This window comes from Enhydra lutris, unplaced genomic scaffold (assembly GCF_002288905.1).
Source record: "Enhydra lutris kenyoni isolate GAN:26980312 unplaced genomic scaffold, ASM228890v2 scaffoldscaffold32, whole genome shotgun sequence".
Lineage (NCBI taxonomy): Eukaryota > Metazoa > Chordata > Mammalia > Carnivora > Mustelidae > Enhydra > Enhydra lutris.
In genome coordinates this window covers 15,427,729-15,453,658 of record NW_019154116.1, presented here as the reverse complement: position 1 = coordinate 15,453,658, position 25,930 = coordinate 15,427,729, and the positions used below count along the sequence as shown (strand labels likewise).

The following is a 25,930-nucleotide window of genomic DNA, read 5'->3' as shown; positions in this document are numbered from 1 at the left end:
CATTCACATCTGTGTTCTTCCTTCCCAATACCTCCACTTTCTAAATCTGATCACATCCTTCCTTACCAAGAACATTGCCTAAGAATTATCCTTTCCTCTGTGTTAACATCTCTTTCTGTACTGGATCAATTATATTTATATTGGATCAATTATACTGGGTCACTTATATTTATATTGATATTCAAACTTGTTACCCTATCTTTAAAATATATATATATATTTTTTTTATTTAAAATAATTTTTTATTGCCCAGGATATTTTTTTCTTGTGTCTTGTTTTTTTGTTTGTTTGTTTTCTTCTTTAATAGCTATAAATTCAAGCTTAGTGAAGCTTGCTTTATCTTGGAAAAAACAAGACAAAACAAAACAACAAAGCTGTTCTATCATTTGCTAATCTGATCTCATTTGAAGAAAGAGATGGTAGTTATCTTGCAAATGTAAAATTATACCATGAATGATGCAGGTCTAAGTCTGGTGGCACTAAAAGGAGATGATAGCATTGTTGACAAAATTATAATCTGCTGGTGGCATTTGCGGAAAAGAAGCCCTTGCAAATTTCTAAATAACAGTAAACTCTATTAGGAAATTCTAAAGTGTCTTACAGGCCAAAAAGGGAATGAGGTTAGTAAAATGCCTCAACAGAGTTTGAATAAAATACTGGATTTGAGAGTTACTGGAACTTGGATACGTAAAAATAGGGTGGCAGATTGGGTCATGCTTACAATGGTCTCAAGTTCAAATAAACTACTGTGACAATACACCACTTCACAGGTCACATGCTTTTCTGGGGCTGTTCTTTCCTTCAGTAGGTGCTGGCATAAGGTGTGCTGAGTCGCTTTCCAATATAGATGCCTAGGCCCAAAGCCAAAACATGAGAGAGGAAGAGAGACGGAATGAACACCTTAAGGAATTCTGTGGAGAAAATACCCCCTTTCTTCATGGCCCCACTTTTCCTCATGCTTAAAGAGACAGAGCATTTGGGGTGTCTGAAGTGGAACTCTTTAGGTGGAATGTTTTCAGGTCTACTGGACCAGTCAGACACCCAGTCAACGCTTTTCTTCAACGCATCAACTTCTTTCTCTCCTTCTGCAACTTCTTCTTCTGACTGAGAGCTATGGTCTCTGCTGGTGTGCATCTCCACATCAAACATAATCTGCCCATCTTCTTGTGGGGAAGGGCTGTCACAGTGAGAACTGGCTCTTGAACTACTCTGTCCTGATTCATGTTGTGCATCCAAAAGAATCTTCTCCACGTCTCCATTGTGGATAGAGGATGAGGACGGTACATGTTCCAGCCCCCCATTTTTCCCATTGCCATTACCATTGCCATTGTTGCTGTTCATGGGTAGCTCCCCCAGGAACTATTGAGGCCGGCTGGCAGGGGCAAAGGTTGTTCACCTTCCTGGCAGTTGTTGTTGTTGTGTGAGGACGGCAGCTGCGCTACTAAATGAGATGACACTGTCAGGTGGCTGGAAGGGCTTGCGGCCGCAGCAGGACCGTCTCTGGTTTTCCGGCAGCAACACAACAAGCCGAGTCCTCTAAAATATTTTTAAAAATAAATATTTCTCTTTTGATTCTTCGTTTTCATCCAATGACTGTCTTAATTCTTTCCTGTTCATTGTCTATAGTCTCCTGACTTTTCTGTACTTACACTATCCATATCTTAATTTATTTCTCATTTATATTCCCTTTTAATCTTTCTTTGTTACTATGCCATGATTTCTATTTTATTTTATTTTACAATTATATTTTATTTTTTTATTTTATTTTCACTAATCTCTGGTGGCCTCTATTTGATTAAATCCAGTAAATACCTCTCATACTTTATTTATCAGTCATTACACTGTTGATGGCACTTTGGTTTTTTGTTTGCTTGTTTCCTTGTTTTGTTGGTTGGTTGGTTGGTATTAACTTTCTATGCTTGATTTCCATGATAACATACAAATCTCAATTTCCTTTTACTTTCAGAATCCTGGTTAAACACTCTTTCTAGAAACATGTGTTTTCTACCATGTTTCTAACTTACATTATTATGCTGACAAGAACCGAAAATATATGTCCAGCAAAGACTGTCTTCTAGGCTTCAAGCTTCAATTTCAATACGCAAATGTTACAGATTTGTTTTGATGTCTTGTTGGCAGATCAGTGTCCGTGTAGTCATCCATCCACCCATCCATTAAACAAATATATATTGAATGATTACTATACATAAAGGGGATAAGACAACGAACAAAACAGAAAGAAAAACAACTGAACAAAATTCTGCCTTATGTGTAGTCAAGGCATTATTTTGAAGAGTGGAACAAACCAAAAATTAATATGTTTATTAATTTTTCAAGTAACATAATATTAGTTGGGGAAGGGTTGATGATATTTGGGTAATGATTGAAATTTTAGATGAAGTGTCCATTGTGAAAAGTAAAACATTTGGTGTTGGAGTTTCCTGGGGGTAAGGCCAGTCCAGTCAAAAAATACAAGTGCAATGACCCTGAGACAGACATATGATGGTTTGTTTGAGAAATTGCTGGGAAGCCAATGTGCCTGTCTTAGCATTATAAATATGAAGGATGAGAAAGGAAGATAGAAGAAAATGAAATAATAAAGTTAAAAGAGTAATGGGAGGTCTGACTAGTGGGCCTTATACATCATTTTAAGTTTGGGTACTACATAAGTTGAGAATCTATCAGCATGGCTGAACAGAAGAATAGTAAGAATTGATTACATTTTAACAAGATAAATTTCTGGTTGATCTTTAGGATTGAAGAGGTCAAGGGAGAAAGTAGCCCGAATAGTTAGAATGCTATTGAAATAAATTATTTGAATGAAGTTCCCCAGATGTTAGCAATGGAGGTGCTGATAAGTATTAGGATGTTAATATTTCTGAAGATTGAGGTATTAATTCTGATGTAGGTATAAGAAAAAAGAAGAGTCAAGGACAACTTCAAGATTCTGCATGTATGCCTGAAAAATTGGAAGACTTTGACACTTACTAACTAGATTAAAACTGGAAACTGACATGAAATATTCAAATTATTCACCAAAACTTAATTATTGTCTAGTGTTTCTTTTCTTAGTACATTGTATAAATCAGTTACTCAATCCAGGAAAATTAAATCATGCTGATATCCCTCTTCCTGAGAAAAATATTTATAAATTTATATATATCAATATTCAAATGAGAATATGTAACTATTTAAAGATATACTTTTTATATAAATGTATATTGATATGTTAAATATATTAGATACTTGATCTCTATATCTTATCAATCTATATCAATATGTAAAATACATTTGAATATATAATATAAATAATACATATTTTATTTGAATGCAGAGCCCAAACACTGACAACATGAAATCAATCCCCTTATTATTCTCCTTAATCCAGGCTATTACAGAACAGACTTAATCAGATTTTCCATGCCCATTTTGCCTTCTTCAAATTTATTTTTTAAATCAAATAAAGAAAATGTTTTAAAGTAGAAAATTTAGATCCTTAACCGAAAACCTTGTGATTATTTTCCCAGCTTCCCTAAAAATTCTTAAATTGACCATTAGAACACTGAATATTCTCATTCCGTTGCCTCTCCAGCTTGATTGTGAACCAAACTATGCTTTTGTTCATCTATTCCAACCATGACAATTTCCTTCCGGCTCCTTACATACAGTCTACTTCCTTCTGCACAGTAGGCTTTTCACATGTGCTATTTCCCAATATAGTTAATATACTAATTTCTATGCTTCCTTTCAGTCTCCAATATGGTGTTTTCTTTGTCTGAAAATGTAATTTCTGAACCCACAGAACAAGTTAAGTCCAATAGTCAAGTGTGTTCGTAACATACTATGCTATGGTTATTTATTTACCAACTTGCCATATAGATTATAAGCTTTATGAGGACAGAAGCCCAAAAGTCTTAATAAGATATAGATCTGTACTTATAATATGTAATTTGTTTATTAAATTAATGAAGGGATAGATTTTACATTGGTTTTATTTTTGTTTCTCCCATAATATCAATTATAAATGTTTTTATGTGATTATATATTAAAAATGTACATATGTCTTAGTTTAATGTATCATTGAATATATACATTAATTCATAACACATTCATTAAAATATCAACATTTTTATATGTGTATTAATTTAGTGATTATTTCTTAAAATTATATAGTTTGTTTTGCTGTAAGGTAGCAACATTTCCCAAGTTGTGTTTGGAAAACTTTAGAGGATTAAATAATATGTTTACCAATGCAAATAATTTAAGAAACACTGAATAAAATAAGTTTTAAAATATATATATTTTAAGACAAAGTTTATCACTGTTCTGATATAATAAAATGCATTATGAATCTCCAAGAGGGAAACAAAACATGAAAAATGTCCCCAGCTAAATGCCCATGGAATTTCTGCTAAGATCTTGTTTGATAAGAACTTACAGTAAACTGTAGACTGGCTAATATATGAACATAGACCATCAGAAAAATTTGTTAATTCATTTATTTCAAGGCCTAAATCAAAATAATGAGGATACATTCAATCACAGGTGCTCATTTAATGGTATATATATCCATTTGATATAATCTAGAAGGAAAAAATGGAAAATTGTAGTAAAGAGTTGTAGAACCAAGACATAAGAGCTAGGACAGTAATGAAGTCTCCTTTTAATTATCCATACGACTAGTTCACTATGAAATTTCCTAGTAACCCATAATTTTGATACATGATGAATTTATCTGATTTTTTTAATGTCATATTCCTTTACAGCAATGTAAACCAGAAAGGACTGGATAATTCCTTCAGATATTGTGTATGTCATTAAAAAGAAGGTAATTTCAAGGAACATATAGTCTATGATTACGAGCTGAATTCAAAAATAAGTACCCCAAGAAAATAAAAAACAAAAGCATTGTAAATTTACTGTACTATACTCAGCATCAGAAAATATACCTGAAAAATTCAAACTTACATCCTGATGAATCTTTTAAATCACTGTGTGAACTACCTTTGAAACTTACAGAAATGGATTGATCCTAGAGGAACTAAGAGCAGAACCTTGAACGAGAGCCAACAGATGCTCTCTATATATCCATAGACAAGGTTAAGTCTGAATATTATTTCTTTTAAAAAAAGAAACAAAAGTGGGGCCCCTGGGTGGCTCAGTGGGTTAAGCCTCTGCCTTCGGCTTGGGTCGTGATCTCAGGGTCCTGGGATCAAGCCCCGCATCAGGGTCTCTGCTCAGCGGGGAGCCTGTTTCCCTCTCTCTGCCTGCCTCTCTGCCTACTTGTGATCTCTCTCTGTCAAATAAGTAAATAAAATCTTTAAAAAAAAAAAAAAGAAAGAAACAAACGTTACAAGAATCCTTACCTGTTAAAATATTTTCCTTGTTATCTGTTCATCTTTGCCCTAATTTATAAGTAGGATTAATTTTGCTTTATGAATACCTAAATACATATAACTTGCACATACAGCTTAAATGCTATATTTACTGAAAGCACCTCTCCAGAGAAACAATTGTGTATTATTTTGCATTTCTGTGGCTTTCTTAAGGTTATTTTATAAACCTGTTTTTCCTGTGCTTTAAAATGTCAATTTTAGGATCAGTCTTGCCTCTCCTACTGACAGTTCTTGACTTCTTTCTGAAAGAGTTTTCCCTGGAGATTGTCCATTTTCAAGGATCTCCTCAATCTCACCATTTCATCTGGGCTTTGGCTTGCTTTATGTCAGCAAAATATACAACACTGATACATTATTTTTAATTGAGTTTTTCTTAAGAGGCTATGTTTTATAAAATCTATTTTGGAATGCTTTTAATATATTTAAAACATGATTCTAGAATGCTAATTATTGCTTTTTATGGTATTCTTTGAGTCAATAACTTTACAGTTGTTCCCAGTCCCCAAGGAAGATTTGATGATCAGTTCAAAACCATACCTTGTAATTTATGTGATTTGTTGATTCTTTTTCTTAAGTACTCAACACACTGGACACCTAAGTTTATACGATTTTTTTTTCGCAAGAATAGGATTATGAACATTAAAGTTGATTTCAAATTTGAAGGCATTTCATTTTTACAAAAACAAAGATAATAAGACACCCAATATTATAACTTAGTGGGATAAAATTAAGCCTTCACATATGAAAAAAAAAAAAAAGAAACATTTATACTCTACCATGGAACAGGAGGTCTCTCATGGTATTTAAGCAAATGACAGATAATTACCTGGCAGCTGCATTATAGGACAAACTCTATCACTAAAAGAAAACTAATTCCAACTAATTTTTGAGGAACTTTTGACTCTGATAGCTTATAATTATTTCAATATTCTATGTTAGAAAATGAATAGTGAAAATTCTGTTTCTAGAAATCCCACATACTAAAAAGCAAAAAATTCTCATCATAATATTAACCAGAAATCACTGTAAATACAAAAATATTCTAATTATTTTCTTACATTAAAAATAAGAGCAACAACCAAGATTCAGAGACAAAGAGGCAGAAGGAAACGGGACTTGCAAGCTAAAATAAAACTTCAAACTCTTAAAGGAATTTGCTAATTTCGGTAGACTAGATGATAACATTTTTAAAGTTTATCCCAGGGGAAATGAAAGAAGTCGTGAACTGTAACAATGTTAGTATTTGGAAAGAAAAAATCCACTACTAGCAGCCATAGAGCCAAAAGGACAATCCTATTAAGAATTAGGTGCAGGGGCGCCTGGGTGGTTCAGTGGTTTAAAGCCTCTGCCTTCAGCTCAGGTCATGATCTCAGGGTCCTGGGATCGAGTCCCGCATCGGGCTCTGCTCAGCAGGGAGCCTGCTTCCTCCTCTCTCTGCCTGCCTCTCTGCCTACTTGTGATCTGTCTCTGTCAAAGAAATAAATAAAAAAAAAAAAAAAAAAAAAGAATTAGGTGCAAAAACCAGGAATGACAGCAAAGAAACAAGTTCTACAGAGCTACACAATGTCTAACAAAAAAGCACCCTGAGAATTTTGATCACAGAATTACTTGCTAACACATCTAATTTTCGGATTTTTATTACTCATTAGCCCCAGACTTAGAAAAGCATGTGTAATTGAAGATAGTCCAGAGTATATAGCAAACTTAGTACTTGTCATTTAAAAAAAAAAAAAAAAAAGCAATACTCTCTGAGGAATAAACTCAACTCAACTTTACAGGTTCCACTAACTGAGCTCAATTGAACATGAGCTCACAGTAGAAAATTACCAAACCAAAGTAGAGGAGCCAACAAAAATACCACTGGTGCAATTAAGTCCTTGGGCTCCAGATAGTAAAATTATAGAAAGTAAAATAAATGATAATATGTATGTTTAAAAAACTAAGATCTTTTTAAAGATTTTATTTATTTATCTGAGAGAGAGAGAGAGAGAGTGAGCAAGCGCAAAAGCAGGGGTAGGGGCAGAGGGAGAGGAAGAAACAGACTCCTCTCTGAGCAGGAGGCCTAACGTGGAGCTCCATCCCAGGACCTTGAGATCATGACCTGAGCCAAAGGCAGACACTTATCTGACAGACACCCAGGCACCACCAAAAAGTAAAGGATTTAAATAGGAACAAGAAGAAATCATTTTAATAAAGACAGGAAGACTCTTTAATCTACTGAGCCACCCAGGCGCCCCGAGACAGGAAGACTCTTAAAAGTGACAAATTTTGTCTTTATGTGAAAAATAGTCTTACTACAAATCAAACTTCAGTGTTTGTGTAAAAAAAAAATACAACGAAAACAGATAAGTTAACTTGTAAATTAATATGAGAAGACTGCCAACGATACATGTTGGGGTTAATGTAGAGCATGAAATCAGCCATAATTCCTGACTTGCTAAAATGTAACACAGAGGACACTGGGAGTGACGGAAGGCTTCAGAGAAGCGTATAGGTCTTTGGAATGCTGAGATCAAGGCCTGCATGACCACTCTACTGTTGGAATGCCATGGGGAGTTGCCTTCCCAGAACTATCTTAGCCCAAACTGTCGCCCTGTGATCTAAGAGATGTATGCATTTTCTCTTGGGCTATGTTTAGCAGAACTTGTAGAACACACAGATTAGCATATCCCATTTCTCCCATAAACAGATCCTCCTGGTTCTCATAACCACTTGTCACACATCATGAGCTTGAGAAACAGTGATAAGAATTTGTGATTATCCTGAAAGACCAATAAAAGCAGGAGCAAAGAAGAGCAAAGGGTGTTCCTCTCTGAGCGTTGACGCCTGGCCTCGTCCCTCTTCCTTTTCCTTTCTTTCACAACAAAGTTTGGAGTAATCTTTCATCCATCAGTACAGGGATTATTGGCCATTCGTGGCAAGTATATATTGAAAATAAAATATAGCTATAGAGAGCAATATTTAATGTATAATATGAATCAAAATAAATTTTGCTTAGATAAGAATAACAGAAAAAATATATTTTGAGGCAAATGGTATTATCAAGGCTATTGATCCTATTTGTGGATTTTCCTTATGAACCCATCTTAATCTAGCCCCATTAAAAGAAATAAATGTTTATCATCCTAAGGGGCTTTTTTTGTTTGTTTTTACTAAAGTAAAAGAAATAGGTAATCCTATGTGTGGATTTTCTACAATGTGCAGAAATATATGACATTGGTTTCTAGGATAGGCAGTCAAAGTTTAAAAGGTGGTCACTTACAACATTGAGTGCTGACACATTTGGCCAAATAGTGCCTATCGTGGTATGGAGGGCATGGAACATACCTAACAGACCCCGACTTTAGACAACTTGTTTAGATAATTATAATTGCGGGTGTGCCTTGGCCGTCATTGGTTGTTATTGACTCAGGAGATGAGCTCCCAATAATGAGCCAGTATATAAGCAAGAATAAAAGGAAATCAAGAGAAACCTGAAATGTCTACAGTTATAACTTTTTCTCATTTCCATCTGGTAAAAGGGTAAATTGACAGGAATTTGGGTTTCTGGGGGATATAAAGACATATAGTAATTTTTTTGAAAATACACAATTTTGAAATTGTTAATTTATTATTAAGATTATTTGCTACTTAGAAGTGGCAAGTGTAAGAGACATAAACACAGCAGGACACTGACTGGACCTGAACTGTAATGTAATATTTTACTTTTTTAGATTTGATGGTACTTAGTTGATTTTAATATTTATTACATGTTTTATGCATAAAATATTTAAAATCCTTTTCACATACATAACATTTTTTAACATTTTCTAGAGCAGAGAAAGATAAAAATGAGCAGGAAAAATTACTGTCTCAAAATGACAATGAATATATTCTGTAAGGAATCATAATATAGCTTCTAAAATTCCCTAAGACCAGGGGGATATCAAAGTAACCTCTTCGTATTTGACTAAGTAATTACAAGTGGAATATTTGGGGGAAAAAAAAAAAGAACTGCAGAATTAAAGGTGAAAAGACAACATATTATTAAGTTTTTAAATAAATATCTCTTTTTGAGCAAACCTGACATGGAAACTGCCATATGAGTAGACATAAATGAATTATGGTCATTTGGAAAATCAGTAATTTAAAGAGAGTCTGTGTGTTAAAATAGAAATACCATTAGTCATGGACTTAGTGACTTAAAGTAGGATCCTCATTACATTGTTTTTTTTTTTGTTTGTTTTGTTTTGTTTCTTTTGTTGTTGTTTTTTTTTTAAAAGATTTTATTTATTTGAGAGACAGAGATCACAAGTAGGCAGAGAGGCAGGCAGAGAGAGGAGGAAGCAGGCTCCCCGCTGAGCAGAGAGCCCGATGTGTGGCTGGATCCCAGGACCCTGAGATCATGACCTGAGCTGAAGGCAGAGGCTTTAACCCACTGAGCTACTCAGGTGCCCCCATTACATTGTCTAGTAGCTTCATGAACTGGTACTATTAATTCATACTATTAATTTATACATGTAATAATAGCTTTTTTATTATATATGCAACTAACATTTATTGAAAACTACTTTGTGATAAATACTATAGTAAGTACCACATTTAAAGGACTTAGTAAAAAAGCCATGATCCTTGCTCCCCTTTAATGTTGAGATTTAGAGATGATGACCTTTCCTAAACCCCTAACACATAAGTACAAGTAAACAAGTAAGTAATTGTTATTTGAATGCAATTTCAAGACTAACCAGTAGAGCTTGTCTAATGAAAAGTGTTCTTCATGGAAGGGCTTTCTGAGAAAATTACCTTTAAATAGAAATCTGAAAAGGGAAAGACATCAGCCATTAGAAGTTGGTGCAGTGGTACGAAGAGGGCTTCCAGGGCAGATCAAGCCAGGGAAGGACATAGAAAAATGCAATCAATATTTAAGAGTTTGGCATTTTCTAGGAATTGAAAGGAGAGCCCTAGGGCTGAAGCACAGAAATGAATAAGAAGAATGCCTGAAGGGAGCTTGCACAGGTCGGCAAACTGTAGGTAATCAGGGCCTGCCCATGGTCTACTTAAAGAGCTGCTGGTTTTAGTTTTAGTAAGATGAAGGCATTGAATACAGTAGCATAAAAGTGACATTTGATTATCTAGTTTATAAGCCTCTGCTGTACACGGAGTTGAGAAATAGAGGCTTCGAAGAGGGTAGAATCAGTGGCCATTGGAAAGGTGAAGAATTTGAGATTTATTTTGGAGTTAGACATGACAGATGTTTTGATAAAATGCCCATTAGAATGAAGAAAATAGGGCACCTGGGTGGCTCAGTTGGTTAAGCTTCTGCCTTTGGCTCAGGTCATGATTCCAGAGTCCTGGGATCAAGTCTGACATTGGGCTTCCCTGCTCAGCAGGGAGCCTGCTTCTCCCTTTCCTTCTCCCTGTGCCTGCTGCTCCCTTTCTTGTGTGCTCTCTCTCTGTCAAATAAATAAAATCTTAAAAAAAAAAGAATAAAGAAAATAATCAAACACTAGAAAAATGTTATGCTTCTAATAATTCAGTGGATAGTAGTACTGTTTATGAAAGAGAGAAAGAATGAGGATATCAGATTTGTAGAGATCGGTATTGTGGGTTTTTGTTTTGTTTTGTTTTGTTTTGTCTTGTCTTTTTTTTTTTTTTGAAAAGTATTTAAATGTGAAAAGTCCTTATGATAACCACATGGAGATTTAAAATAACAAGCTGAAAACTGGGCCCACTGAGAAGTAGGTTGTGACTTGGGGAATGGGAAAACAATTAAGAAAGAAATCATAACTTACAGAATGTTTTCTGACTCACAAGATAGATGCATTCTTCCAGACAGACCGTTATGGTACATCACAAACTATTTAAGTTCAAACACATTTAAGACTTTTGTTTGTTCACACCCCTCCTTTCCAAGACCTAAGACATCCTAATTCAAGAGGAGCATTTCACAGACTTGAAAAATAAAATTGCTGAATGTTCCAGCAACTCCAGTCTACAAATTCTTTTTTTTTTAAGATTTTATTTATTCATTTGACAAACAGAGATTACAAGTAGGCAGAGAGGCAGACAGAGAGAGAAGGGGAGGCAGGCTCCCTGCTGAGCAGAGAGCCTGATGCAGGGCTCGATCCCAGGACCCTGGGATCATGTCCTGAGCCAAAGGCAGAGGCTTTAACCCACTGATCCACCCAGGTGCCCCTCTAGTCTACAAATTCTGACCATTCTCTGCTTGGACAGGCCTGTGACAAACTCTAATAATCCTGGTTCTTTGGAGTACTCTTCCCTAACCCCCTCCCCCATTTTTTTTTAAGATTTTATTTATTTATTTGACAGGCAGAGATCACAAGTAGGCAGAGAGGTAGGCAGAGAGAGATGAGGAAGCAGGCTCCCTACTGAGCAGAAGAGCCTGATGTGGGGCTCGATCCCAGGACCCTGGGATCATGACCTGAGCTGAAGGCAGAGGTTTAACCCACTGAGCCACCCAGGCACCCCTAACTCTCCACTTTTTGAGAGGCTTCACGGTTTTCCATTGTGTAGGTCTTCCCTTGCTTCTGCAAGTGAATAAACCTAACTCTGTTTCATTATAGATGTGTTTCTGTATGTCTCTGGGCAATGGGCTTTATCAATGATCAGTTTTGGGAACTATCAGTTAAGTTCATAAGGCTAGAGCTTGAAGAAGGGTTTAACCTGGTGGTTATTCATAACATCACACAGGTGGGAAGTAAGGCCTTCAAGAAGGAAATCCCTGGGGGCGCCTGTGAGGCTCAGTGGGTTAAGTCTCTGTTTGCCTCAGGTTGTGATTTCAGGGTCCTGGGATCAAGCCCCATATAGGGCTCTCTGCTCAGCAGGGAACCTGCTTACCCCTCCCCCTCTGCCTGCCTCTCTGCTTACTTGTGACCTCTCTCTGTCAAGTAAATAAACAAAATCTTAAAAAAAAGAAATCCCCATATGGCACAGTAGACAATAGACAAGTGAAGAATGTTGAGTTGTAGGGATGAAAAGGAAGTAATTTCAAGAAGGAGGAAGCCATCCACAGTGTCACATGCTAAGGAAAGAGTGACAAATGTGAAGGAAGGGAAATACTCAAAACCAGGTTTGATTGAGTATATGTATGGGGACCAAACTGGAAGGGTAGACAATGAAGGTGGTTGAGGGAGTATAGACAGAGCAAGTAGACAATATTTTAAAGATGCTTTGTTGAGAAATAAGAGAACAGCTTTATAGGAATGAAGAGCCATATGATTAAGGATCTGAGTGTATTTGTAGGCTGAAGGGGTACCTCAAAATTTAGGAAATTAAAGGGATTATACAGGGAGCCATGTTTCCATTAAAGGTAAGAGTCGATGCAATCCAGGGCACAAAGCAGGGGTGACCTCCTTGTGAGGAGGGAAGTGGTTTAAGTGCAAGAGAAGGTAAAGTGTGAGTCAGTGTAATTGTAGAAAGTTTAGAGGTGAAGAGAGGGCATGTGGTTGATGCAGTCTTACCTGTTTCTTTCTTATTTTCTTTTTTAAACACATTAATTGTGTGTACAGAAGGGTAGAAGTTAAAAGGCAAAAGAAGTTTGAAGAAAAATATGGAAGAATTGAGCTTTCTATTGAAAGTAAACAATAATTCCAGGCAATGTAAAAAGGAATATTTGAGATTTGAGATTATAATATTAAAATGAGATCAGTACAATCAACTTAGTTTTTCATGAAGATCATTTAACTATTTTTACCTATTTCCAGGGAAGGATGACAGGAAATCAGTTTAGGAAGAAAATATCTTAGAGCTTAATTCAGTAGCCCAGGTGACGGAGGATATACTGTAGTGACTGCAACAGATATGGGAGAAGTGAAAGATTTGAAAACTTGTGGCAAATTTAGCAAGACTTACATATGATAGAGGAAGGCATATGTCACTAGACTTTCAGCTAAAGCTGCTTCTTGGATGGTTGTGCTATTTATATTGATGGTGAATTAGATAAATGAAGGATGTCAGTATTTGGTGAGTTCAGTTTTAGAGATATCAACTTTATCGGAATGTGTTTCCTAGACACACATATGTTTTGCTTGAGGGTTTATTGATTCAACAAATACTTGCTGAATATATACTAAAGCTAAATTGTGTCATCTGCTCTGAGGACATAGTAGATAACAAAACAAGTAACTATATAAGCATATATACTAACAAAACAAGCCTATATTCTGGTGACTTTGTATTTTAAAAAAGAAGTCTGGGTTACAAATAAAAATATGCGTGATACCAGAACAAAATCATGGAAAAATTTCCATGTGAAGGAAGGTAATATCCAAGGAAGAAGTTGTGGAATCCAGAGAGAAGAAGACTCCAAATAGAATCTTAAAAATTCCCAATACTTAAGAGAGAGGGAGATGAAGAGAAGCCTCAGAATAGTTTGGAAGAGATGTCCAGAGATAGGGAATAAAAATTGAGAGTGTTTAGTACTCACAGACTCCATTATAAGTAGGTATTTCAAGATCAAGAAATACTGCTTATGGGATAAAACAATTATAATCTGAATATATTATATGAATTAATATGATGATTATTAATAATTTTTCTGAGAGCAAGTTTAAAGTCATAGAAACAGATGTCACATTAGGAGGAGTGTAGAAGCAATTTGGTCATAATTGAGGTTGAACTAATTGTTTTTGGGAGGATAATTTAAGTAAAAACAAACAGAAAATGCTAGAGCACGTCTAAATGTTAATGATAGTGCATGAGCTGAAGGAGTGGCAAAAAAAACCACTATCCTTGAATGGTACCCCCAAAATTTGAAGGAGATGAAATTCATACTAAATAACCACCATGCTTGGAAAGAGGTGGAGACAAATCCTTTCAATTTAACAGAAGCACTGAGAAAAACACACACAGATGTAGAGGTTCTGCAAGAAAGAAGAGGAGGGAGTTCATATCTAGTGGCTTTGGAAATATTTGGATATTATAGAACAAAACAATATTCTGAAGGAAAGGAAAGTGTGGGTTTGGGGATTTGGGGAAAATGAGACTTTAATTATTGAGAAAATGGGACCATGCACAGAACTAGAGATACATGATAATATAGGAGTATACAGACAAAATTAGCCATTTTTTGGATTGTTACAACACTCAAGATGTGTGATCTCTTTATTATGAGAGTTTTTGAAAGATTTTATTTATTTATTTGAGAGGGAGAGTGAATGAGAGACACACACAGAGAAAGAATGAGCTGAGGGAGGAATGGAGGAAGAGAGAGAAGCAGACTTTCCGCTGAGCACAGAACCTGCCCCATGGGGCTCTATTCAGGGACTCAAGTATCATGACCTGAGCCAAAGGCAGATGTTTAAACAACTGAACAACCCAGGCATCCCACAAGGTATTTTTTTTAAAGATATTGATTAAAATGGTTGACTATAAGGGTAGCTCATTTGATTAAGTGTCATACTCTTGGTTTTGGCTCAGTTCATGATCTCAAGGTTGTGAAATCAAGCCCTATGTCAAGCTCCGTGCTTAGCGCAGAGTCTGCTCAACATTCTTTCTCTTCCTTCTCCCTTCCTCTCTGCTTCCCCCACCCCACTCACACTGGCACACATGCTCACTCTCTCTCTCTCTCTCAAATGAATAAATAAAATCTTAAAGAATAAAATAAAATAAAATGGTTGACTATGGTGCCCATGGAGATGAGAATGAAATGTAAATAAAGAAGGAAGGTACAGGGGTGCCCGGGTGGCTCAGTCAGTTAAGCATCTGTCTTTGCCTCAGGTCATGATCCCAGTTTCCTGAGATTGAGTCCAGCATTGGGCTCCTTGCTCAGCAGAGAGCCTGAAAGAAAAAGAAGGAGGAGGAGGAGGAAAAGGAGGAGGAGGAGGAGGAGAAGAAAGAGACAGATGGGTGCCAGTTAAAATCCTCTTTTAAAATCCAAAGATCCTCATAAGAAAGAAAGAGGAAAAAAAATAAGAAAATGTTCTAACATGGGATTTATCATGTATGTACTATCAGGACAGGATAGTTTCTGCTTCAGTGCTAAAACCAGGCACACACAAAAAATCTCCAAAATCTTAGCAGCTTAAGAAATCAGGGTTTAGTTCTTCCTCCTTTCATAGTCTGATTGGTGTTTAATGAGTAGTCATCCACACTGCAATTAAAGAAGCAAAGGTTTTTCCAGTTGGTGACTCTCCTGCCCCAAAGGGCCTACTCAAGTCCTCCACTGGATCCCACATGCAGCAATCATTTTTAAAGAAAGAGTGAGCCATGGGTCTTATGTGAGAACCAAGGATAGAAATTTGTATACATCAATTCTGATCACATTCCATCAGCCAGAGCAAACCTTAGAGCGGTAACCCATCTAAGTTCTCCCGGATACCCAAGATGAACATGTAGCCAGTCCCTACCATGGTAGAGTAAATTGAAACCACCTTGTCTATCATTACCTCGGCATTAAAATTCATAAGGTCAATAACCATATCTATTTATCTTTAAGGTGATCACCAAATCAGAAGTAAATGGGAGAAAATGACTTTTCAACTCTATTGACAGTGATATTGGCATAACAAAGGTACAAATTGCTGAAGCAGCAAATAAAGTAAGAAGTAAGCCAACATATTCCACCGGCAATACAGCTCAAGTTAAAGGGGAACTTTGATAAAAGGTGGCCTCAAAGAATAGGGAGTCTATTAAGGAAAGAGAGATCGGCTTTAAAAAGAAAAAAAAAAAAGATAATTGGGCACCTGGGTGGCTGCCTGCAACTTGGATCCTGATACCATTGTCCTGGGATCCAGTCCTGCATTGGGCTCCCTGCTCAGCAGGAAGTCTGCTTCTCCCTCTACCCCTCTGTTTGTCCAAGCTTGCATGCTCTCTTTCTCTCTCCCTCTCTCAAATGAAAAAAACAAAAGATCTTGAAGAAAAAAAAAAAAGATTATCTTAAATAATAGTTCATGCATAACAATAGAAATCCTCCAAGTATTATTTGACTTAAGAGGTACAGGATCAGGTAAAGAAAATATTTACATGTATGGCTTTTTTAAATCATAAGAACTGTCAAATTAAAATAACATATTAATTCTTTATAAAATTCACAAATAAAATTTACACCTTCCCTGAAAATACAATTTATCTAGAAAAAAAAAAGAAATCATGTCACAGGAGAAAAGAAGACCTTGTGTTAGCTATTAATCCTGTACTAGACTCCTGTGGTATAAAATCTGTTGCCCTAACTTCGAAGACTTGAACTTAAAAATATACTAGCATTAACATTGACAAATAACAGAATATATGTGTGTGTCCATAGCTCTATGCTCCTGAAAGGATAGTTTTAGGTTCCATTCATTTGCTTTAGGCATGCTGACTTTATGCACTATGATAAAAAAAAATGCTAAATAATGTATGGGATAGAATCAGCATACAGCACTTCATCCTTAGTCTTCAAAGTATTGCTCTGAGTTATGCTGCTTATTAGAGTATCAAGGGAAGCCAATTTTCAAAAGTGTCCACATAAATGTGTACACAAATCCTAAACTGGTGTTTATAATGGGTCCTTAGGAGCACAAAATGGATAATGGCACCACGGATGCCTATATACATATGTGAATGTTTGATTTAAAAACCACTGTTGACTATTACTTCTAAAATCTAGCTGTATGGTGTTATTGGTTAATCACACTTAGAACTGACTCAATGTATACAACACTTTAGACTATATATATGAGATAAAAAATTTTTTTCTTCCTTTAATTTATTATTATATTAGATCTTATGTGATTGATATTTGATATCAAAGGACATTATTATTAACATTGCAAACTTAGATATGGCTTACAGATTATTATTTTTGTGATTGTGTACATTGAATCAAGTTAGACATTAATTTCAGTTAAAAAGACTATGTTACATTGTCATTTTGCAGACTATGAGAGCAAAGATGTGGCAAAATTTTCCACTGGGATTTTTCTTTAGTTTTGTTTTGCTTTTAAAGGCTTCTATCATAAAGTAACGTATGTAAAACCATCAAACAACTTCAAAACTGACATACTATTTTATGTATCATAAAATGTTACGATATCCAGAAAATTTAAGAACGTGATGTATTTTATGATCTTGGAGTATGAAAAAGCTACATCTAATATTTCTATAAAAGCTATAGAATTATAACTTCCTAATAGTAACTTCAAGACATATAATTTTTCTTGCATAGTCAAAGGAGTAGAATTATCTTTGATGAAACGAAAATACATTTATTTTCATGAAACACTGAATTTAGTGTTCATATCTCACGATGTTCTCTCATGTAGATAACAACAAAAAGCATTCTGTAAAGAGCAAGAACAGCCAGTCCTGTGATGTTGAACTGTTAGTCATAGTGGTTTCCTCAAAAACGCAAATTCTGAGTGGAATATATATTTATATCTCTCGTGACTACATTTCAATTACATTTGAAAGCTTACTAATTGACCATGGAAGATAACTTAAACATAGAAGTGATATAACTAGATATGTGGAGGTTCATATCATGGATCATTGGGGGCTGTTTCCAATTAAAAATGTACTAAACTAGGCTCTCTGATATTTGACAAATATTTCCGGCTAACTTCACAGTGCTGCTCTTAAATTATAACAGCTAACAGATGCAAATCATTTAGAGACCTCCAAAGGAAACAAAATTATTTTAACCATCTCAGGTCCACTGATTCATCCATACCTACAAAGCATGAGTCTATCTGCTTCATCCCTGTCTATGCATGGTCTTATTTAAGATTCTAAAAGTGCTGTACATTCTGATGCCAATTTTACAGGTGCAAAACTGAGATTCAGGCTTAGATAGCCACATGATTTACTCAATACTAAAAAGCAAGCAATAAGGCATGCTGAGTATTTGAATCAGAGCTCTATATTAAAAAACAAACAAACAAACAAACAAAAACAAGGGCTCCTTAGTGGCTCAGTTGTTAAGCATCTGCCTTCGGCTCAGGTCATGATCCCAGGTGGGATCGAGCCCAGCATCAGGCTCCCTGCTCCGCGGGAAGCCTGCTTCTTCCTCCCCTACTCCCCCTGCTTGTGTTCTCTCTCTCACTGTGTCTCTCTCTGTCAATAAGTAAATAAAATCTTAAAAAAACAAAACAAAACAAAACAAACAAACAAACAAAAAAAACACAACACTTTATGCTTCCAAGCCAAGCACATTTTTTCTTCTACCTCAATCTCTTGGATTCCTTTTTTGAGTTCTGCACACTCATACCTCAGTTCTGGATGCAATATTTCAGGAACTTCATCCTGAATCCCTTCAGAGGGCTGCTCTTGGGCTTTTGGAGCTGCCTCACTAAGAATTCAAAGACCACAGATAGTGCCCAGGTACGTGTGAAGGGTCACGCCTTGTAGGAAAGCTGAGAAGAATTACCCATAAAGTGTAATTCCTCCTCGAGGCTTGTCCAGAGTCATGCTAAGGCTGACACTTCACATAAAACTGGGCCTTTGCCTCTGTCTTCGTCTTTTTGACTCTGTCTACCACACTTCATTGATTTCTCTTGATGGAGCTTCCTTTAAAATTCACTTGCACATGCATCTTTATCCCACAGTCTACTTTCAGAGGATAAGAGACTGTTAAACTCAGGTTCTTGGGTCCCAGGTTCCTGGCCCCGTATTCAGGTGTGGAAGGGAAATTGGAGAATTTGGTCTTCTAACAAGCTCTGAGTTGATGATGATTCTAATAGTCTATCACTCACAGTAATATAACTTCTTTGTAGACAATTTAACCCATGATAATGTCCTAACAAAGTGGTTTCCTACTACTTTGGGATTTGTGAATCCCAATTCCTGGAGGGCTTGTTAACACACCCTCTGAAGGCCCTCCCCCACAGTTTTTTATGTGTCACTAAGCACATTGAATTTTTTAGCAAGAGTATCATGTTTTCAATTCCATAGAAATTCAACTTCAATTATTGAAATGAAAAGAATTACCATTTCATTGCTGATAGTAGAAAATGAAAAGTGTTTTATGATATTTAAAATGTTTTCCTATTGGGGCACCTGGGTGGCTCAGTCAGTTAAGTGACCAGATCTTGATTTTGGCTCAGGTCTTGGGATCAAGTCGTGTGTCAAGCTCAGTGGGGAGTCTGCTTGAGATTCTCTCCCTCTCCCCCTCTCCTGCTCACATGCTTGCTCTCTCATTCTCTCTCTCTAAAATAAATAAATAGATCTTTAAAAAAATATAAAATAAAATATTTTCCTATTAAATTTTGTTCAAGGTAATTGTTTTTCTATTCTAATTTTTATTGCTCGGTTACTCCAAAGAAGAATACCTTACTTCTCACTAGAAGGATTCTATATTATCATGAATTCTCCAGTGGTGTTGGCCTAACTATAGGTTTTATGAAGGGGAGGAAGGACAGAAGGGAACTTTCGAACTGAGGTGCACATAAATGTCAGGATTTGACAAAAATTTGTTCAGCCATCAACAGGATGATAGCATTTTTGTTGCACTGTATATCTTATTATATTCATTCACATTACTATAAAAATTAATAGTGCATTTTTGTGTGCATTGCTCATTATATGGTATTATTTTTTTATTGCTAAAATAATAGCCCTTTAGAAAGGCACAAGGAAAGACTAAACACACACCCATGTGTACACACACAACAAAAACAAAAATCAGTGATCTTTGCTAATAGAAAACAGACTTCATTTTACACATTCCAAGTTAAAATGTTCAGTTGAACTTATTGAAATAAAAATGTTTACTAAAATGCCTAAGACAAATAATTATTCATCATTTTAATAAATTAATATCATATTGTAAATGTATTTATATAGAAAGCTGTCAAATGCTCATGGTTATCTCTGCTTAAAGATTTTTTTTTTAAAGATTTTATTTATTTGTTTGACAGAGAGAGATCATAAGTAGGCAGAGAAGCAGGCAGAGAGAGAGAGGGAAGCAGGCTCCCTGAGGAGCAGAGAGCCCGATGTAGGGCTTGATCCCAGGACCCTGAGATCATGACCTGAGCTGAAGGCAGAGGCTTTAACCCACTGAGCCACCGAGGCATCCCTAAAGACATTTTCTTAAAACAAAAGACCTGTTTAGGGGCCCTTGTGTGGCTCAGTGGGTTAAGCCTCGGCCCTGGTTTCACGTTCCGCATAGGGCTCTCTGCTCGGCGGTGAGCCTGCTTCCTCCTCTCTCTCTCTCTCTGCCTGCCTCTCTGCCTACTTATGATCTCTGTCTGTCAAACAAATAAATAAAATCTTAAAAAAAATAAAAAAAGATCTGTTTAGTTAGTTTAAGAGAGAGACAGAAAGAGAGCATGAGTGGAAAGAGGGGAAGAGGGAGAGAAAATCCTCAAGGCAATGTTGTGCTGAGCACGGAGCCTGATGCAGGGCTTGATCTCAGGACACTGAGATCATGACCTGAGCCAAAATCAAGAGTCAGTTAGTCACTTAGTTGATAGCCACCCAGGTGCCACTCCTTAAAGCATTTTTAATACACAAAGCATTTCATTGTCGTTTACTTTCACCCTCTCTGTCTGTATAGAATCACTGCTATGACAACATGCCATGACCACAAAATAGTTTTTTAAAAAGTAGTGACTATGAAATTTTCATGAAGAAACCTATTAGCTAAAAGCCCTAGCATAGCAGTGATATGAGTTTTATTTGAATAGGGACAGAAATTTATGATCCAGGGATTATAAATTTAACATCAGGGATATTAATATACTTGAGACTGCCAATGTCAAGGATCATATAAATGCTATCATTTGTTTAGGATAAGTAGAGTCAGTGTATCAACATTCTTTTTATCCATCTAGTATAATATCTCTACATATGACATATTGGCAAAATCCATTTCAGATTTCCATACACACACAAATAACTTGCAAGAAATGAGGCAAATGAAAAAAAAAACAGAAAAACTGTAAAAACTTTTCCCTAGAATTTCAATTTTTGTACAAGTTGTGCCATATGACTCCTTTTCTGCTTCATTTAGACATTCAAATGTGACATTGACATTTTATATCCTAAGAAGCAATATTTCATTTTTATTATAGGTCAAGGGATAGGAATGATAGATTTATGGCTGTGCCAAGATCATTATATGGATAAAAATAAAGCAGAATCTCAAGAAATCCTTAGTCAGCTCTTCACATAGCCTGAACCTTATGTCTTTGGAGGTGACTTTGATCTTAATTCTTGTCCAGGGCATCTCACATCATGACTACATTTGTCTTATTTCTTAGATAACATTTCAGCTTTGGGGAATTTTTGAAAACTCTTTTTCAAAACAACTGCCTTGAACACCAGGGACAAATGAACCAATTGTTTCCATGTCCCATTCAGAGGCAAAGACCATGCCGAATACATCAGAGACATGAAAAGCTGGAATGGTCCAAGCTAGGAAGTACTATGCTACAGAGCAGTGGTTGAAACACGTTTTCCCCCAAAACTATTTATTTTTAATCAGCTTGCACTTATGAACCAGTCTTGATGAATAAGTATATTTTTATTTGTAATATATATAATTTTGAAGTTATCCATAAATATTAAATAACAACTTTGTATTTTCTAAATGAGCATTGTATAAGTGGGAATATTTTCTGGAAAATACAATATAAATATATTGATCTGTTAGAATGAGGTACAATGATCAATAAATTAAATTAGATATTCACACAAATTCACAAAGGAAAGCATTTCTGCTTACTTATGGGCTATTTTTTCTTGCATCACTAAACACTATCCAAATTTATGAAATGAACACATTATTAGGAAAATATTTATTCATATCATATTTGTGTAGAAGTGTATTTATTTATCCATGTGATGCAATCCTGGTAGGTATATGTGTCACATAAACACAGGTTCATTATGGATTTTCTACTTGAGGGGCTTATCAGTTAGCAAATGTAATAGAGCATGGTGATAAAAAGACATTAAATAGAAGAGTGATAATTGTCCTAAGATTTTCAAAAATAAGCAGGTATAAATCTTACTCTATTATTATCTAGTGCTGATTTTCCTTATTTCTCTTCAGTATCCTACATACAGTAAAAATTTTATACCAGTGGTAATCAAATAGTTGTAAAATATATACTCATCAGGATACATTTGTTGTTTGAAAGAAAGAAAAATCACAGGCAGTTAACTTTCAAAAGGAGGAGCTTACTTGTTGTTGGAGGAGAAGGGGTCTCAGCACCAGGGAGGTGGGGCTTCTTGCTCTGCAAAAGAGCTAGAGTCTGGGACTGAAATGCTGATGGCTGGGGTTTAGCCCTCCCTCACCATTCTATTTCTCCCCTGAATCTCCACTGTATATCTCTCTCTCTCCTTTCTTTGGGCCTCTTGCCTCCATAGTATTCTGCAATTAATACAGTAATTCCCTTTTATCCATGGAGAGTACATTCCAAACACTCAGGGAATGCCTGACACCAGATACTAAGACAGATGATAGATAGATAGATGATAGATAGATAAATAGATAGATAGACGATAGATTTTTTTTCTAAACATATATATGTGTTTTTCTAAATATACATACCTATGATAAACTTTGTAAGTAGGCACAGGAAGAGATTAAAAATATAATGTTTATTATATAATGTAATAAAATGTTATAATAAAAGTTTTGTGAAAGTGTCCTCTGTATCTCAAAATATCTTACTGTACTGTATTTGCTCTCCTTATGATGATGTGAGACGATAAAATAAGATGAGATCTCATCTCACTTGTTGAGATGAAGCGAGGTGAATGACATAGCGATTCTGATATAGGGTTAGGCTACTGGTGACTTTCTGACTATTTGTCAGAAGAAGGATCATTGGCTTCTGGACCGTGGTTGAGGACTTTAACTGAAACTGTGGGAAGAGAAATCATGGATAAGGGAGTATTACTATATTGGAAAATGTACCTATTAAAACATTTTGAAAGAACATCATAAATCTGTTTGTCCATGTGGTTGGGCTGGGATCAGGTGCTCATATCAAGGCTGAGCACTTGTACTTGAGATGGCTAAGAATTTAAAATGATATTTTAGTTAAATGGTTGCATTCATGAACTTTTAGAAGTTTGTCTTCTTTTGATTCTTTTAATTTGCATCATTTTGAGCTTATTATTGCTATTATTATTTTAGCATTAATAATAATATTTTGTATAGTATGGTATAAACATTGTACGTAATTCGAGTTATACAGAAGAATATATATGAGCCATAGATTCTTCTCCCATGATCACTGTCAACCACTAAGTTCACTTGGATGGAAGCAAACACTGTTAACTTTTATGAATATCTTTCAACTATGGTATAGATTATTACAGACTGAATGTGTCCTCCCCAAATTCACATGGTGAAGATTTTATCTGCACTGCAATGATATTTGGAGGTGAGATCTTTGGGAGATACTTAGGATGAGATGAGGTTGTGGAAGTGGGGTTCCGAAGATAGGATTAGCAACCATATAACTCTCTCTTTGGTTTTTGCATAAAGAGTAGTGAACCATTTATATCATCCCAACCCTTGATACTTTTTAGCCATTTACAATCAAGGTTTAGAAATGTATCTTATCAATGCATAAGATATTGACTTACTCTGTTTTTAATGCCTTTTGTGTTTCATTTTATGGATAAATGATAATTTAGAAAAATCACCTATCCACTGACTTCTATTTTAACTAATACCATTATCACCAACAACATTAAAATTAATGCTGCATACTTAGGAGTCTTCATATATCTGAATATGTCTTTAGGATACATGAATTGAAATGTTATGATTAATGGTAAGCAATTTAAATTGGTATATTCTGTCAAATTGCCCTTGACAGAGATTTTACTTTCATGAGAGATTATATTTCCTCAAACCTCCCAGGACTGTATGCTTTTAGACATTTACTAACAACTGAAAAACACTCATTACATTTATTTTATTGTGACTGAGGCTGAGAATCTTTTCATATGTTTAAGAAGATGTTTTCTCTCTTGATAACTGTTTGCTTATATTGTCTTTTTTCTGTCATGTATTACGTTATTGTTTTGTACTATTTCTAGCTTAAAGATACTAGTTTTTCTCCTGTTAAACATATGCATTTATTTTCCCCCTCATTTGACAATTTTGTTTTGGGTTTGTTAGTGCTAAGTTTGAACTTGGTCATGCAAAATATTTTGTATTTAGATAGCAGATGTATATGCTCTTATTTTTTTTTTTAAAGATTTTATTTATTTATTTGACAGACAGAGTTCACAAGTAGGCAGAGAGGCAGGCAGAGAGAGAGAGAGGGAAGCAGGCTCCCTGCTGAGCAGAGAGCCCTATGCGGGACTCGATCCCAGGAACCTGAGATCATGACCTGAGCTGAAGGCAGCGGCTTAACCCACTGAGCCACCCAGGCGCCCAATGCTTTTATTTTTTAAGACTTCTGGAATTTTTGTTATAAAATTCTTCAGAACTCTAAAAATATGTATATGCATTTTTAAACACAATCACACATTTCTTCCATTATTTCTAATTTTAAACTTCAATGATTTCATTTAGATGTTAGTCCAAATAGTCCAAAATAAGACAGGAGGAAGGGTTTCAAGATTTTATTTTTTTAATTAGTGAGGTCTGTTACAAAATCATCTTATCTTTATTGATTAAAAGTCATATATTTCCATCTGTAGCTATACCTATTTTAGAGTTTTTATGTTCTTCTAAAACTCTCTAGAGTTTTATGTCAAGATTGCACATTTAAATACACAATTTGTAGTGTGGGGTGATATCTTTTGGAGCCAATGCCCCTCATGACATTCTTCATCTTCCTCTACTTCCTCCATTCTTTCTGTTTCTTTTCCTACATAGTGTAATTATTATTACTTTTCCTCATTATATTTAGTTTTTTTGTAGTTCCATAAAATCTTCAGAAGCAGTTGCCATTTTTCCCAGACCCAGATGTGTATTTATCAGGAAAGATTATATTCATATAGGATGCTTTTTCAAGCATAAAAATTCATTTCTTGTTCACAGCAATATTTTTTCTTTGTTATTTATTTATAATAACAGAGAACCAGTGTCTCTGTTGAATAAATAACATATTTTTTAAAAATTCATGGATTCTACCTATTTCAATTAATTTGTAGACCCTGTTTCATTAATATATTTTATACAAACAAACAAAACAAACACGTGCACACACACACACACACACACACACACACAATAAAGATGGGTGGAGGATGATAAAATATTATCTTACCAATTAATAATGGGGAAAATTTTATACTTGTCATCCAATCTGTGTATTTAAATAGAAGCAGTACTCTCCAAAAAGGTTAGTTTCTGTTCAAATATTTCTGTTCAAAAATTTTATAATGATTACTATATATAGAGTATATTCAGCAATAAAACATCTTTTGCTAATGAATTTTTACCACTAAAATAACGTCAAATAAAATGCTTCTTTTGTTTGCATGCTTTTTGAGATTTTGATTTAATTTTCCAATAAACAAATTATGTTCATGCTCAACCAATCTATCTTATTTTATTCATGGGTTAAATAAGCTAATTAAACTATACATTTCCAAAATGACACTGATTGCTGCTCCTTCCCAAGATACCATGTTGAGAAGAG

At 35.3% G+C, this 25,930-nt stretch overlaps 1 pseudogene; it reads right to left on the bottom strand.

Annotated features, from left to right (window-relative positions):
• Window positions 1-584: 584 nt before the first annotated feature.
• On the bottom strand, window positions 585-1,516 carry LOC111153456 (annotated as a pseudogene).
• Window positions 1,517-25,930: the final 24,414 nt, after the last annotated feature.